The following is a 14,372-nucleotide window of genomic DNA, read 5'->3' on the forward strand; positions in this document are numbered from 1 at the left end:
CCAACAGTCAGGCTACTTCTATACTGGCTAATAGTGTCCTCATCAATGGAACTCTGCTCTGTATTTATTCTCTATTAACATCAACTAATAGCTTGCTTCATTTTAACTTATTCAGACAAAACTTACTTTATTTGCTCTCAACATTGTTGTCACACATGCTACAAATTAACCAAAGGCAAATAAATATGTTATCAATCTATTCATTAAAAACTCTTCCTGATATTTTGTCTGTTTTTTTCCATAAGCATTTATGGAAGTTGTTTTCAACAAATCTGGTATTCATAAAGTCATTGTTGATTATTGCAAATATGGCTGACATATTTGTGATTACAACACTGAGTGAAGGCTACAAGTTCTTGACTGTTTCACTTAGTCATTAGGAGTTGAAACTGGTTACCAGAGGTGACAATTACTCCCATCCTTCATTCAATCAAAGTCTGGATCTCCTATCCAGGCTGCCTTACACCTCATGTGCCAACTTGCCACTTACTCTATATGTTCCTCTGTACTTTGTTCTATTTACAATCAAATCCAAATCTTCTACCAGAGTCATAAAAATGTAAGAAAGGACACAAAGAAGGAGATACGTGCTTTGAAATTGCAAAGCAAACAAAGAAGCAACATTTAATGTGGAGCTGAAACACAGTGGCTATTCATTTCTATCAACATTCAAGGTTTCCTCAATACCGTAGACTGCGGAACATCCTGGTGCTACCACCAGACAAGAGTTCCACGACATTGTAACTGTTGAGTATCATGGGTCCTTACCAACACAAACATCTCAGTAGTGTAAATTCAGTTAAAAAAGGAAAGGCCGTTTTCACCAATCATTCTTTGCCTTCTGAACAGACAAGCAGTTGTTAAGCACATAGGTCTTTTTTGTATTGCACTCGGCATTGGTTTTTGTAGAGGATGTCAGGATGGCCGAGCGGTCCAAGGCGCTGCGTTCAGGTCGCAGCCTCGTAAGAGACGTGGGTTCAATTCCCACTTTTGACAGTCAGGCTACTTCTACACTGGCTATTGGTGTCCTCATCAATGGAACTCTGCTCTGCATTTGTTCTCTATTAACATCACCTAATAGCTTGCTTGATTTGAACTTATTCAGACAAAACTTACTTTATTTGCTCCCAACATTGTTGTCACACATGCTACATATTAACCAAAGGCAAATCAATATGTTATCAATCTATTCATTAAAAACTCCTCCTGATATTTTGTCTGTTTTTTTCCATAAGCATTTATGGAAGTTGTTTTCAACAAATCTGGTATTCATAAAGTCATTGTTGTCTATTGCAGATATGGCTGACATATTTGTGATTACAACACTGAGCGAAGGCTACGAGTTCTTGACTGTTTCACTAAGTCATCAAGAGTTGAAACTGGTTGCCAGAGGTGACAATTACTCCCATCTTTCATTCAATCAAAGTCTGGATCTCCTATCCAGGCTGCCTTACACCTCATGTGCCAACTTGCCACTTACTCTATATGTTCCTCTGTACTTTGTTCTATTTACAATCAAATCCAAATCTTCTACCAGAGTCTTAAAAATGTAAGAATGGACACAAAGAAGGAGATAAGTGCTTTGAAATTGCAAAGCAAACAAAGAAGCAGCAGTTAATGTGGAGCTGAAACACAGTGGCTATTCATTTCTATCAACATTCAAGGTTTCCTCAATACCGTAGACTGCGGAACATCCTGGTGCTACCACCAGACAAGAGTTCCACGACATTGTAACTCTTGAGTATCATGGGTCCTTACCAAGAAAAAACTTCTCAGTAGTGTAAATTCAGTTAAAAAAGGGTTTGGCCGTTTTCACCAATCATTCTTTGCCTTCTGAGCAGACAAGCAGTTGTTAAGCACATAGGTCTTCTTTGTATTGCACTCGGCATTGGTTTTTGTAGAGGATGTCAGGATGGCCGAGCGGTCCAAGGTGCTGCGTTCAGGTCGCAGTCTCGTAAGAGGCGTGGGTTCAAATCCCACTTCTGACATTCAGCCAACAGTCAGGCTACTTCTATACCGGCTATTGGTGTCCTCATCAATGGAACTCTGCTCTGCATTTATTCTCTATTAACATCAACTAATAGCTTGCTTCATTTTAACTTATTCAGACAAAACTTACTTTATTTGCTCTCAACATTGTTGTCACACATGCTACAAATTAACCAAAGGCAAATCAATATGTTATCAATCTATTCATTAAAAACTCCTCCTGATATTTTGTCTGTTTTTTTCCATAAGCATTGATGGAAGTTGTTTTCAACAAATCTGGTATTCATAAAGTCATTGTTGATTATTGCAAATATGGCTGACATATTTGTGATTACAACACTGAGCGAAGGCTACAAGTTCTTGACTGTTTCACTTAGTCATTAGGAGTTGAAACTGGTTACCAGAGGTGACAATTACTCCCATCCTTCATTCAATCAAAGTCTGGATCTCCTATCCAGGCTGCCTTACACCTCATGTGCCAACTTGCCACTTACTCTATATGTTCCTCTGTACTTTGTTCTATTTACAATCAAATCCAAATCTTCTACCAGAGTCATAAAAATGTAAGAATGGACACAAAGAAGAGAGAAAGGTGCTTTGAAATTGCAAAGCAAACAAAGAAGCAGCATTTAATGTGGAGCTGAAACACAGTGGCTATTCATTTCTATCAACATTCAAGGTTTCCTCAATACCGTAGACTGCGGAACATCCTGGTGCTACCACCAGACAAGAGTTCCACGACATTGTAACTGTTGAGTATCATGGGTCCTTACCAACACAAACATCTCAGTAGTGTAAATTCAGTTAAAAAAGGAAAGGCCGTTTTCACCAATCATTCTTTGCCTTCTGAACAGACAAGCAGTTGTTAAGCACATAGGTCTTCTTTGTATTGCACTTGCCATTGGCTTTTGTAGAGGATGTCAGGATGGCCGAGCGGTCCAAGGCGCTGCGTTCAGGTCGCAGTCTCGTAAGAGGCGTGGGTTCAAATCCCACTTTTGACAGTCAGGCTACTTCTGCACTGGCTATTGGTGTCCTCATCAATGGAACTCTGCTCTGCATTTGTTCTCTATTAACATCACCTAATAGCTTGCTTGATTTGAACTTATTCAGACAAAACTTACTTTATTTGCTCCCAACATTGTTGTCACACATGCTACATATTAACCAACGGCAAATCAATATGTTATCAATCTATTCATTAAAAACTCCTCCTGATATTTTGTCTGTTTTTTTCCATAAGCATTTATGGAAGTTGTTTTTAACAAATCTGGTATCATAAAGTCATTGTTGTCTATTGCAGATATGGCTGACATATTTGTGATTACAACACTGAGCGAAGGCTACGAGTTCTTGACTGTTTCACTAAGTCATCAAGAGTTGAAACTGGTTGCCAGAGGTGACAATTACTCCCATCTTTCATTCAATCAAAGTCTGGATCTCCTATCCAGGCTGCCTTACACCTCATGTGCCAACTTGCCACTTACTCTATATGTTCCTCTGTACTTTGTTCTATTTACAATCAAATCCAAATCTTCTACCAGAGTCATAAAAATGTAAGAATGGACACAAAGAAGAGAGAAAGGTGCTTTGAAATTGCAAAGCAAACAAAGAAGCAGCATTTAATGTGGAGCTGAAACACAGTGGCTATTCATTTCTATCAACATTCAAGGTTTCCTCAATACCATAGACTGCGGAACATCCTGGTGCTACCACCAGACAAGAGTTCCACGACATTGTAACTGTTGAGTATCATGGGTCCTTACCAACACAAACATCTCAGTAGTGTAAATTCAGTTAAAAAAGGAAAGGCCGTTTTCACCAATCATTCTTTGCCTTCTGAACAGACAAGCAGTTGTTAAGCACATAGGTCTTCTTTGTATTGCACTTGCCATTGGCTTTTGTAGAGGATGTCAGGATGGCCGAGCGGTCCAAGGCGCTGCGTTCAGGTCGCAGTCTCGTAAGAGGCCTGGGTTCAAATCCCACTTTTGACAGTCAGGCTACTTCTACACTGGCTATTAGTGTCCTCATCAATGGAACTCTGCTCTGCATTTGTTCTCCATTAACATCACCTAAAAGCTTGCTTCATTTTAACTTATTCAGACAAAACTTACTTTATTTGCTCTCAACATTGTTGTCACACATGCTACATATTAACCAAAGGCAAATCAATATGTTATCAATCTATTCATTAAAAACTCCTCCTGATATTTTGTCTGTTTTTTTCCATAAGCATTTATGGAAGTTGTTTTCAACAAATCTGGTATTCATAAAGTCATTGTTGATTATTGCAAATATGGCTGACATATTTGTGATTACAACACTGAGCGAATGTCTGTTTCACTTAGTCATTAGGAGTTGAAACTGGTTGCCAGAGGTGACAATTACTCCCATCTTTCATTCAATCAAAGTCTGGATCTCCTATCCAGGCTGCCTTACACCTCATGTGCCAACTTGCCACTTACTCTATATGTTCCTCTGTACTTTGTTCTATTTACAATCAAATCCAAATCTTCTACCAGAGTCATAAAAATGTAAGAATGGACACAAAGAAGGAGATACGTGCTTTGAAATTGCAAAGCAAAATAAGAAGCAACATTTAATGTGGAGCTGAAACACAATGGCTATTCATTTCTATCAACATTCAAGGTTTCCTCAATACCGTAGACTGCGGAACATCCTGGTGCTACCACCAGACAAGAGTTCCACGACATTGTAACTGTTGAGTATCATGGGTCCTTACCAACACAAACATCTCAGTAGTGTAAATTCAGTTAAAAAAGGAAAGGCCGTTTTCACCAATCATTCTTTGCCTTCTGAGCAGACAAGCAGTTGTTAAGCACATAGGTCTTCTTTGTATTGCACTCGGCATTGGTTTTTGTAGAGGATGTCAGGATGGCCGAGCGTCCAAGGCGCTGCGTTTAGGTCACAGTCTCGTAAGAGGCGTGGGTTCAAATCCCACTTCTGACATTCAGCCAACAGTCAGGCTACTTCTATACTGGCTCTTGGTGTCCTCATCAATGGAACTCTGCTCTGCATTTATGCTCTATTAACATGAACTAATAGCTTGCTTCATTTTAACTTATTCAGACAAAACTTACTTTATTTGCTCTCAACATTGTTGTCACACATGCTACATATTAACCAAAGGCAAATCAATATGTTATCAATCTATTCATTAAAAACTCCTCCTGATATTTTGTCTGTTTTTTTCCATAAGCATTTATGGAAGTTGTTTTCAACAAATCTGGTATTCATAAAGTCATTGTTGTCTATTGCAGATATGGCTGACATATTTGTGATTACAACACTGAGCGAAGGCTACGAGTTCTTGACTGTTTCACTAAGTCATCAAGAGTTGAAACTGGTTGCCAGAGGTGACAATTACTCCCATCTTTCATTCAATCAAAGTCTGGATCTCCTATCCAGGCTGCCTTACACCTCGTGTGCCAACTTGCCACTTACTCTATATGTTCCTCTGTACTTTGTTCTATTTACAATCAAATCCAAATCTTCTACCAGAGTCATAAAAATGTAAGAATGGACACAAAGAAGAGAGAAAGGTGCTTTGAAATTGCAAAGCAAACAAAGAAACAGCATTTAATGTGGAGCTGAAACACAGTGGCTATTCATTTCTATCAACATTCAAGGTTTCCTCAATACCGTAGACTGCGGAACATCCTGGTGCTACCACCAGACAAGAGTTCCACGACATTGTAACTGTTGAGTATCATGGGTCCTTACCAACACAAACATCTCAGTAGTGTAAATTCAGTTAAAAAAGGAAAGGCCGTTTTCACCAATCATTCTTTGCATTCTGAACAGACAAGCAGTTGTTAAGCACATAGGTCTTCTTTGTATTGCACTCGCCATTGGCTTTTGTAGAGGATGGCAGGATGGCCGAGCGGTCCAAGGCGCTGCGTTCAGGTCGCAGTTTCGTAAGAGGCGTGGGTTCAAATCCCACTTCTGACAGTCAGGCTACTTCTATACTGGCTATTGGTGTCCTCATCAATGGAACTCTGCTCTGCATTTGTTCTCTATTAACATCACCTAATAGCTTGCTTGATTTGAACTTATTCATACAAAACTTACTTTATTTGCTCTCAACATTGTTGTCACACATGCTACATATTAACCAAAGGCAAATCAATATGTTATCAATCTATTCATTAAAAACTCCTCCTGATATTTTGTCTGTTTTTTTCCATAAGCATTTATGGAAGTTGTTTTCAACAAATCTGGTATTCATAAAGTCATTGTTGTCTATTGCAGATATGGCTGACATATTTGTGATTACAACACTGAGCGAAGGCTACGAGTTCTTGACTGTTTCACTAAGTCATCAAGAGTTGAAACTGGTTGCCAGAGGTGACAATTACTCCCATCTTTCATTCAATCAAAGTCTGGATCTCCTATCCAGGCTGCCTTACACCTCGTGTGCCAACTTGCCACTTACTCTATATGTTCCTCTGTACTTTGTTCTATTTACAATCAAATCCAAATCTTCTACCAGAGTCATAAAAATGTAAGAATGGACACAAAGAAGAGAGAAAGGTGCTTTGAAATTGCAAAGCAAACAAAGAAACAGCATTTAATGTGGAGCTGAAACACAGTGGCTATTCATTTCTATCAACATTCAAGGTTTCCTCAATACCGTAGACTGCGGAACATCCTGGTGCTACCACCAGACAAGAGTTCCACGACATTGTAACTGTTGAGTATCATGGGTCCTTACCAACACAAACATCTCAGTAGTGTAAATTCAGTTAGAAAAGGAAAGGCCGTTTTCACCAATCATTCTTTGCATTCTGAACAGACAAGCAGTTGTTAAGCACATAGGTCTTCTTTGTATTGCACTCGCCATTGGCTTTTGTAGAGGATGGCAGGATGGCCGAGCGGTCCAAGGCGCTGCGTTCAGGTCGCAGTTTCGTAAGAGGCGTGGGTTCAAATCCCACTTCTGACAGTCAGGCTACTTCTATACTGGCTATTGGTGTCCTCATCAATGGAACTCTGCTCTGCATTTGTTCTCTATTAACATCACCTAATAGCTTGCTTGATTTGAACTTATTCATACAAAACTTACTTTATTTGCTCTCAACATTGTTGTCACACATGCTACATATTAACCAAAGGCAAATCAATATGTTATCAATCTATTCATTAAAAACTCCTCCTGATATTTTGTCTGTTTTTTTCCATAAGCATTTATGGAAGTTGTTTTCAACAAATCTGGTATTCATAAAGTCATTGTTGTCTATTGCAGATATGGCTGACATATTTGTGATTACAACACTGAGCGAAGGCTACGAGTTCTTGACTGTTTCACTAAGTCATCAAGAGTTGAAACTGGTTGCAAGAGGTGACAATTACTCCCATCTTTCATTCAATCAAAGTCTGGATCTCCTATCCAGGCTGCCTTACACCTCGTGTGCCAACTTGCCACTTACTCTATATGTTCCTCTGTACTTTGTTCTATTTACAATCAAATCCAAATCTTCTACCAGAGTCTTAAAAATGTAAGAATGGACACAAAGAAGGAGATACGTGCTTTGAAATTGCAAAGCAAACAAAGAAGCAGCACTTAATGTGGAGCTGAAACACAGAGACTATTCATTTCTATCAACATTCAAGGTTTCCTCAATACCGTAGACTGCGGAACATCCCTGGTGCTACCACCAGACAAGAGTTCCACGACATTGTAACTGTTGAGTATCATGGGTCCTTACCAAGAAATAACTTCTCAGTAGTGTAAATTCAGTTAAAAAAGGCTTTGGCCGTTTTCACCAATCATTCTTTGCCTTCTGAGCAGACAAGCAGTTGTTAAGCACATAGGTCTTCTTTGTATTGCACTCGCCATTGGCTTTTGTAGAGGATGTCAGGATGGCCGAGCGGTCCAAGGCGCTGCGTTTAGGTCGCAATCTCGTAAGAGGCGTGGGTTCAAATCCCACTTCTGACATTCAGCCAACAGTCAGGCTACTTCTATACTGGCTATTGGTGTCTTCATCAATGGAACTCTGTTCTGCATTTGTTCTCTATTAACATCAACTAATAGCTTGCTTCATTTTAACTTATTCAGACAAAACTTACTTTATTTGCTCTCAACATTGTTGTCACACATGCTACATATTAACCAAAGGCAAATCAACATGTTATCAATCTATTCATTAAAAACTCCTCCTGATATTTTGTCTGTTTTTTTCCATAAGCATTTATGGAAGTTGTTTTCAACAAATCTGGTATTCATAAAGTCATTGTTTATTATTGCAAATATGGCTGACATATTTGTGATTACAACACTGAGCGAAGGCTACAAGTTCTTGACTGTTTCACTTAGTCATTAGGAGTTGAAACTGGTTACCAGAGGTGACAATTACTCCCATCTTTCATTCAATCAAAGTTTGGATCTCCTATCCAGGCTGCCTTACACCTCATGTGCCAACTTGCCACTTACTCTATATGTTCCTCTGTACTTTGTTCTATTTACAATCAAATCCAAATCTTCTACCAGAGTCATAAAAATGTAAGAATGGACACAAAGAAGGAGATACGTGCTTTGAAATTGCAAAGCAAACAAAGAAGCAGCAGTTAATGTGGAGCTGAAACACAGTGGCTATTCATTTCTATCAACATTCAAGGTTTCCTCAATACCGTAGACTGCGGAACATCCTGGTGCTACCACCAGACAAGAGTTCCACGACATTGTAACTGTTGAGTATCATGGGTCCTTACCAACACAAACATCTCAGTAGTGTAAATTCAGTTAAAAAAGGGTTTGGCCGTTTTCACCAATCATTCTTTGCCTTCTGAGCAGACAAGCAGTTGTTAAGCACATAGGTCTTCTTTGTATTGCACTCGGCATTGGTTTTTGTAGAGGATGTCAGGGTGGCCGAGCGGTCCAAGGCGCTGCGTTCAGGTCGCAGTCTCGTAAGAGGCGTGGGTTCAAATCCCACTTCTGACATTCAGCCAACAGTCAGGCTACTTCTATACTGGCTAATAGTGTCCTCATCAATGGAACTCTGCTCTGCATTTATTCTCTATTAACATCAACTAATAGCTTGCTTCATTTTAACTTATTCAGACAAAACTTACTTTATTTGCTCTCAACATTGTTGTCACACATGCTACAAATTAACCAAAGGCAAATAAATATGTTATCAATCTATTCATTAAAAACTCTTCCTGATATTTTGTCTGTTTTTTTCCATAAGCATTTATGGAAGTTGTTTTCAACAAATCTGGTATTCATAAAGTCATTGTTGATTATTGCAAATATGGCTGACATATTTGTGATTACAACACTGAGTGAAGGCTACAAGTTCTTGACTGTTTCACTTAGTCATTAGGAGTTGAAACTGGTTACCAGAGGTGACAATTACTCCCATCCTTCATTCAATCAAAGTCTGGATCTCCTATCCAGGCTGCCTTACACCTCATGTGCCAACTTGCCACTTACTCTATATGTTCCTCTGTACTTTGTTCTATTTACAATCAAATCCAAATCTTCTACCAGAGTCATAAAAATGTAAGAAAGGACACAAAGAAGGAGATACGTGCTTTGAAATTGCAAAGCAAACAAAGAAGCAACATTTAATGTGGAGCTGAAACACAGTGGCTATTCATTTCTATCAACATTCAAGGTTTCCTCAATACCGTAGACTGCGGAACATCCTGGTGCTACCACCAGACAAGAGTTCCACGACATTGTAACTGTTGAGTATCATGGGTCCTTACCAACACAAACATCTCAGTAGTGTAAATTCAGTTAAAAAAGGAAAGGCCGTTTTCACCAATCATTCTTTGCCTTCTGAACAGACAAGCAGTTGTTAAGCACATAGGTCTTTTTTGTATTGCACTCGGCATTGGTTTTTGTAGAGGATGTCAGGATGGCCGAGCGGTCCAAGGCGCTGCGTTCAGGTCGCAGCCTCGTAAGAGACGTGGGTTCAATTCCCACTTTTGACAGTCAGGCTACTTCTACACTGGCTATTGGTGTCCTCATCAATGGAACTCTGCTCTGCATTTGTTCTCTATTAACATCACCTAATAGCTTGCTTGATTTGAACTTATTCAGACAAAACTTACTTTATTTGCTCCCAACATTGTTGTCACACATGCTACATATTAACCAAAGGCAAATCAATATGTTATCAATCTATTCATTAAAAACTCCTCCTGATATTTTGTCTGTTTTTTTCCATAAGCATTTATGGAAGTTGTTTTCAACAAATCTGGTATTCATAAAGTCATTGTTGTCTATTGCAGATATGGCTGACATATTTGTGATTACAACACTGAGCGAAGGCTACGAGTTCTTGACTGTTTCACTAAGTCATCAAGAGTTGAAACTGGTTGCCAGAGGTGACAATTACTCCCATCTTTCATTCAATCAAAGTCTGGATCTCCTATCCAGGCTGCCTTACACCTCATGTGCCAACTTGCCACTTACTCTATATGTTCCTCTGTACTTTGTTCTATTTACAATCAAATCCAAATCTTCTACCAGAGTCTTAAAAATGTAAGAATGGACACAAAGAAGGAGATAAGTGCTTTGAAATTGCAAAGCAAACAAAGAAGCAGCAGTTAATGTGGAGCTGAAACACAGTGGCTATTCATTTCTATCAACATTCAAGGTTTCCTCAATACCGTAGACTGCGGAACATCCTGGTGCTACCACCAGACAAGAGTTCCACGACATTGTAACTCTTGAGTATCATGGGTCCTTACCAAGAAAAAACTTCTCAGTAGTGTAAATTCAGTTAAAAAAGGGTTTGGCCGTTTTCACCAATCATTCTTTGCCTTCTGAGCAGACAAGCAGTTGTTAAGCACATAGGTCTTCTTTGTATTGCACTCGGCATTGATTTTTGTAGAGGATGTCAGGATGGCCGAGCGGTCCAAGGTGCTGCGTTCAGGTCGCAGTCTCGTAAGAGGCGTGGGTTCAAATCCCACTTCTGACATTCAGCCAACAGTCAGGCTACTTCTATACCGGCTATTGGTGTCCTCATCAATGGAACTCTGCTCTGCATTTATTCTCTATTAACATCAACTAATAGCTTGCTTCATTTTAACTTATTCAGACAAAACTTACTTTATTTGCTCTCAACATTGTTGTCACACATGCTACAAATTAACCAAAGGCAAATCAATATGTTATCAATCTATTCATTAAAAACTCCTCCTGATATTTTGTCTGTTTTTTTCCATAAGCATTGATGGAAGTTGTTTTCAACAAATCTGGTATTCATAAAGTCATTGTTGATTATTGCAAATATGGCTGACATATTTGTGATTACAACACTGAGCGAAGGCTACAAGTTCTTGACTGTTTCACTTAGTCATTAGGAGTTGAAACTGGTTACCAGAGGTGACAATTACTCCCATCCTTCATTCAATCAAAGTCTGGATCTCCTATCCAGGCTGCCTTACACCTCATGTGCCAACTTGCCACTTACTCTATATGTTCCTCTGTACTTTGTTCTATTTACAATCAAATCCAAATCTTCTACCAGAGTCATAAAAATGTAAGAATGGACACAAAGAAGAGAGAAAGGTGCTTTGAAATTGCAAAGCAAACAAAGAAGCAGCATTTAATGTGGAGCTGAAACACAGTGGCTATTCATTTCTATCAACATTCAAGGTTTCCTCAATACCGTAGACTGCGGAACATCCTGGTGCTACCACCAGACAAGAGTTCCACGACATTGTAACTGTTGAGTATCATGGGTCCTTACCAACACAAACATCTCAGTAGTGTAAATTCAGTTAAAAAAGGAAAGGCCGTTTTCACCAATCATTCTTTGCCTTCTGAACAGACAAGCAGTTGTTAAGCACATAGGTCTTCTTTGTATTGCACTTGCCATTGGCTTTTGTAGAGGATGTCAGGATGGCCGAGCGGTCCAAGGCGCTGCGTCCAGGTCGCAGTCTCGTAAGAGGCGTGGGTTCAAATCCCACTTTTGACAGTCAGGCTACTTCTGCACTGGCTATTGGTGTCCTCATCAATGGAACTCTGCTCTGCATTTGTTCTCTATTAACATCACCTAATAGCTTGCTTGATTTGAACTTATTCAGACAAAACTTACTTTATTTGCTCCCAACATTGTTGTCACACATGCTACATATTAACCAACGGCAAATCAATATGTTATCAATCTATTCATTAAAAACTCCTCCTGATATTTTGTCTGTTTTTTTCCATAAGCATTTATGGAAGTTGTTTTCAACAAATCTGGTATCATAAAGTCATTGTTGTCTATTGCAGATATGGCTGACATATTTGTGATTACAACACTGAGCGAAGGCTACGAGTTCTTGACTGTTTCACTAAGTCATCAAGAGTTGAAACTGGTTGCCAGAGGTGACAATTACTCCCATCTTTCATTCAATCAAAGTCTGGATCTCCTATCCAGGCTGCCTTACACCTCATGTGCCAACTTGCCACTTACTCTATATGTTCCTCTGTACTTTGTTCTATTTACAATCAAATCCAAATCTTCTACCAGAGTCATAAAAATGTAAGAATGGACACAAAGAAGAGAGAAAGGTGCTTTGAAATTGCAAAGCAAACAAAGAAGCAGCATTTAATGTGGAGCTGAAACACAGTGGCTATTCATTTCTATCAACATTCAAGGTTTCCTCAATACCATAGACTGCGGAACATCCTGGTGCTACCACCAGACAAGAGTTCCACGACATTGTAACTGTTGAGTATCATGGGTCCTTACCAACACAAACATCTCAGTAGTGTAAATTCAGTTAAAAAAGGAAAGGCCGTTTTCACCAATCATTCTTTGCCTTCTGAACAGACAAGCAGTTGTTAAGCACATAGGTCTTCTTTGTATTGCACTTGCCATTGGCTTTTGTAGAGGATGTCAGGATGGCCGAGCGGTCCAAGGCGCTGCGTTCAGGTCGCAGTCTCGTAAGAGGCGTGGGTTCAAATCCCACTTTTGACAGTCAGGCTACTTCTATACTGGCTCTTGGTGTCCTCATCAATGGAACTCTGCTCTGCATTTGTTCTCCATTAACATCACCTAAAAGCTTGCTTCATTTTAACTTATTCAGACAAAACTTACTTTATTTGCTCTCAACATTGTTGTCACACATGCTACATATTAACCAAAGGCAAATCAATATGTTATCAATCTATTCATTAAAAACTCCTCCTGATATTTTGTCTGTTTTTTTCCATAAGCATTTATGGAAGTTGTTTTCAACAAATCTGGTATTCATAAAGTCATTGTTGATTATTGCAAATATGGCTGACATATTTATGATTACAACACTGAGCGAATGTCTGTTTCACTTAGTCATTAGGAGTTGAAACTGGTTGCCAGAGGTGACAATTACTCCCATCTTTCATTCAATCAAAGTCTGGATCTCCTATCCAGGCTGCCTTACACCTCATGTGCCAACTTGCCACTTACTCTATATGTTCCTCTGTACTTTGTTCTATTTACAATCAAATCCAAATCTTCTACCAGAGTCATAAAAATGTAAGAATGGACACAAAGAAGGAGATACGTGCTTTGAAATTGCAAAGCAAAATAAGAAGCAACATTTAATGTGGAGCTGAAACACAATGGCTATTCATTTCTATCAACATTCAAGGTTTCCTCAATACCGTAGACTGCGGAACATCCTGGTGCTACCACCAGACAAGAGTTCCACGACATTGTAACTGTTGAGTATCATGGGTCCTTACCAACACAAACATCTCAGTAGTGTAAATTCAGTTAAAAAAGGAAAGGCCGTTTTCACCAATCATTCTTTGCCTTCTGAGCAGACAAGCAGTTGTTAAGCACATAGGTCTTCTTTGTATTGCACTCGGCATTGGTTTTTGTAGAGGATGTCAGGATGGCCGAGCGTCCAAGGCGCTGCGTTTAGGTCACAGTCTCGTAAGAGGCGTGGGTTCAAATCCCACTTCTGACATTCAGCCAACAGTCAGGCTACTTCTATACTGGCTCTTGGTGTCCTCATCAATGGAACTCTGCTCTGCATTTATTCTCTATTAACATGAACTAATAGCTTGCTTCATTTTAACTTATTCAGACAAAACTTACTTTATTTGCTCTCAACATTGTTGTCACACATGCTACATATTAACCAAAGGCAAATCAATATGTTATCAATCTATTCATTAAAAACTCCTCCTGATATTTTGTCTGTTTTTTTCCATAAGCATTTATGGAAGTTGTTTTCAACAAATCTGGTATTCATAAAGTCATTGTTGTCTATTGCAGATATGGCTGACATATTTGTGATTACAACACTGAGCGAAGGCTACGAGTTCTTGACTGTTTCACTAAGTCATCAAGAGTTGAAACTGGTTGCCAGAGGTGACAATTACTCCCATCTTTCATTCAATCAAAGTCTGGATCTCCTATCCAGGCTGCCTT

At 39.2% G+C, this 14,372-nt stretch overlaps 12 non-coding genes across 12 annotated transcripts; all 12 read left to right on the plus strand.

The window, feature by feature from the left end:
* Positions 1–914: 914 nt before the first annotated feature.
* On the plus strand, positions 915–996 carry trnal-cag (transfer RNA leucine (anticodon CAG)). The gene has a single exon. It is a non-coding gene; the product is annotated as a tRNA-Leu (tRNA).
* Positions 997–1,906: 910 nt separating this feature from the next.
* trnal-cag (transfer RNA leucine (anticodon CAG)) lies at positions 1,907–1,988 on the plus strand. Its single transcript has one exon. It is a non-coding gene; the product is annotated as a tRNA-Leu (tRNA).
* A 920-nt stretch (positions 1,989–2,908) lies between these two features.
* Positions 2,909–2,990, plus strand: trnal-cag (transfer RNA leucine (anticodon CAG)). The gene has a single exon. It is a non-coding gene; the product is annotated as a tRNA-Leu (tRNA).
* A 908-nt stretch (positions 2,991–3,898) lies between these two features.
* On the plus strand, positions 3,899–3,980 carry trnal-cag (transfer RNA leucine (anticodon CAG)). The gene has a single exon. It is a non-coding gene; the product is annotated as a tRNA-Leu (tRNA).
* Positions 3,981–5,876: 1,896 nt separating this feature from the next.
* trnal-cag (transfer RNA leucine (anticodon CAG)) lies at positions 5,877–5,958 on the plus strand. Its single transcript has one exon. It is a non-coding gene; the product is annotated as a tRNA-Leu (tRNA).
* Positions 5,959–6,867: 909 nt separating this feature from the next.
* trnal-cag (transfer RNA leucine (anticodon CAG)) lies at positions 6,868–6,949 on the plus strand. Its single transcript has one exon. It is a non-coding gene; the product is annotated as a tRNA-Leu (tRNA).
* A 911-nt stretch (positions 6,950–7,860) lies between these two features.
* Positions 7,861–7,942, plus strand: trnal-uag (transfer RNA leucine (anticodon UAG)). The gene has a single exon. It is a non-coding gene; the product is annotated as a tRNA-Leu (tRNA).
* Positions 7,943–8,862: 920 nt separating this feature from the next.
* trnal-cag (transfer RNA leucine (anticodon CAG)) lies at positions 8,863–8,944 on the plus strand. Its single transcript has one exon. It is a non-coding gene; the product is annotated as a tRNA-Leu (tRNA).
* Positions 8,945–9,863: 919 nt separating this feature from the next.
* trnal-cag (transfer RNA leucine (anticodon CAG)) lies at positions 9,864–9,945 on the plus strand. Its single transcript has one exon. It is a non-coding gene; the product is annotated as a tRNA-Leu (tRNA).
* Positions 9,946–10,855: 910 nt separating this feature from the next.
* On the plus strand, positions 10,856–10,937 carry trnal-cag (transfer RNA leucine (anticodon CAG)). The gene has a single exon. It is a non-coding gene; the product is annotated as a tRNA-Leu (tRNA).
* A 920-nt stretch (positions 10,938–11,857) lies between these two features.
* Positions 11,858–11,939, plus strand: trnal-cag (transfer RNA leucine (anticodon CAG)). The gene has a single exon. It is a non-coding gene; the product is annotated as a tRNA-Leu (tRNA).
* A 908-nt stretch (positions 11,940–12,847) lies between these two features.
* On the plus strand, positions 12,848–12,929 carry trnal-cag (transfer RNA leucine (anticodon CAG)). The gene has a single exon. It is a non-coding gene; the product is annotated as a tRNA-Leu (tRNA).
* The last annotated feature ends 1,443 nt before the right edge of the window (positions 12,930–14,372 follow it).

Source organism: Oryzias latipes, chromosome 13, assembly GCF_053564925.1.
Source record: "Oryzias latipes strain Hd-rR chromosome 13, Olatipes_Hd-rR_3.1".
In the NCBI taxonomy this organism is placed as follows: domain Eukaryota; kingdom Metazoa; phylum Chordata; class Actinopteri; order Beloniformes; family Adrianichthyidae; genus Oryzias; species Oryzias latipes.